This window comes from Aplysia californica, unplaced genomic scaffold (assembly GCF_000002075.1).
Source record: "Aplysia californica isolate F4 #8 unplaced genomic scaffold, AplCal3.0 scaffold01538, whole genome shotgun sequence".
Taxonomy (NCBI): domain Eukaryota; kingdom Metazoa; phylum Mollusca; class Gastropoda; order Aplysiida; family Aplysiidae; genus Aplysia; species Aplysia californica.
The window spans coordinates 77328-79448 of record NW_004798808.1 but is presented as its reverse complement, the minus strand read 5'-3'; positions in this window follow the sequence as shown (position 1 = coordinate 79448).

Sequence of the window (2121 nt, the reverse complement as noted above, 5' to 3'; positions counted from 1 at the left end):
TAAATATCCCCACAACACCCCTCACCCCCCCCGCCACACACACACCCACCCACACACAGACCTACAACCAGCCACACAACAGAACGACACAGGCTCACTGTACACCCCGCAATATCTACACATATTACGTTATTCAAGGGCTGGAATTATTCCAGACAACGAAGCGAATGGCCTTGGTTCGAATCCTAGACTGGGCGTTCTTGAACAATGGTCACTTTGTGGAGCGTTCAAGGCGACATATACTCAGACAGCCATGGGCAAGTGAGTCCTTGTCGCCGGCCGGGTTAAAAGCGATTCCAAATATCTCGCGGGCCGTGTTAAAAGCGATTCCAGATATGTCCCGGGCCGGGTTAAAAGCGATTTCAACTATCCCGCGGGCCGGGTTAAAAGCGATTCCGAATATCTGGCAGGGCGGGTTAAAAGCGATTCCGAATATCTGACAGGGCGGGTTAAAAGCGATTCCGAATATCTGACAGGGCGGGTTAAAAGCGATTCCGAACATCTGACAGGGCGAAGCGATTCCGAACATCTGGCGGGCCAAAGCAGGGGAAACTAGGAATCCATTGGTGGAAATACCAAGCTCTCCACAGTGAGAGGAAACCTAACACAATACCATGTTTCACTCTAGGGCATGTCTTCAGATGAAATAACAGTATATTTGTTCCTTCCAGCTCGTACACAGACTATTGGTTTCAATCTTGAAGAACGACAGTGGGATGTTTTTATCACTGGAACTGCTCGCCGGCCGAATCAGGCCCGCGGGCCCTAGTTTTTCTATTCCACTCTAAAAATGAAAGCTTCCCAATCTAATTAGCGGGTGGTTGAAGGGTGTTACTGGTACGTCCGTTTTAGCCTACTCCTTCCCCGTCTGAAATTATCGTTAAAGTGTTATTTAAATAAACAAACAAACAAAGCAACAACAAAACCAACCCCACTAGGCGCTCTCATTGCTTTGTTCCTAAGAGAGCAGCACCATGAGCAAGTTGCGCCGTTCTAATCTTCATCTCTACCGCGGTTTTTTGTCGTTGACTTTTCCAGTAATTCTGTGTCATTTATGTCTCTTTTCGTGAAACAAAACAAAAACAAAAAAACAACAAAAAACCCAAAAAACAAACCGACAACAAACAAAAACCCAATAGACAAACCTCAACAAAACAATTATAGAACCCAACAAAACAACGACCAAAAAAAAACAAACTACAAAAAACCTCTGTAATTTCAGTTTTTTCTAGTCCCATTTTTTGTCTATAATTTTTTGCCATTTCTGCGCAGTTTCGTCTTGTCCACCATTCTGTTATGTCTGCCCTAACCCCGCCCCACCCCCAGTGTGTCTACACGTCTGTGTCACGTCACGTGACTATCTCTTTGCTCAGTCCCAGCACAATATTGTGGCACTGTGACAAAGCACACTCTACCCCCCCCTCCCCCCGACCACCGTTTCCCGGCACTACATTATCGGGGGCTCTCGTGGCCCAGAGGGTACGATGTTCGTCTCTTATTCAAAGGCACTGGGTTCGAATTCGGGTAGCGACCGAAAACTTTTCTTCTCTAAAATTGTCTCCTTCCACCTCCTTTCCAGCTCTGTAACAATATTCTGTCGTCTGCTTTCATCTCCTTTTTCTGCCCCCCACCCCCTCGCCTCCTTTGCCCCCTCCTCTGGGCTCCTGACTCTTTCTGCAGCCTTTCTACTGTTTCTCCTTGGCTCCTTCTAACTGCTGTATTTCAGCCACACCCCTGATCTTCTGGTAGGAAAGATCTACATCTAGCCTTCTCGGACAAGGGCGAAAAATCTCGGAGGTCGGGTGTGCAAGTTGTACAAGTTAAAGATCCCTCGGTGGTCTAAAATCGATAAAAGTAGGCTACGGCCGCCAACCGGACAAAATTCAAAATTTCCTACCAAACGAAAATGTTTAATGTGTCCTGCGCGCTCATATGACTTTATGCAGTTGCGAGCGCCGTAAAACACTTACAAAAACAAACTACACGATCGTTATGATATTGTCGATGTGCTTCTCTTTACTCAAACAAACAAACAAACAAACAAACAAACCCCTTAGGTCTAAGTGTTTCAACACGACATACAGGTTATTTTAATCTCTCACTCTCTGCCCCCCCCCCTCG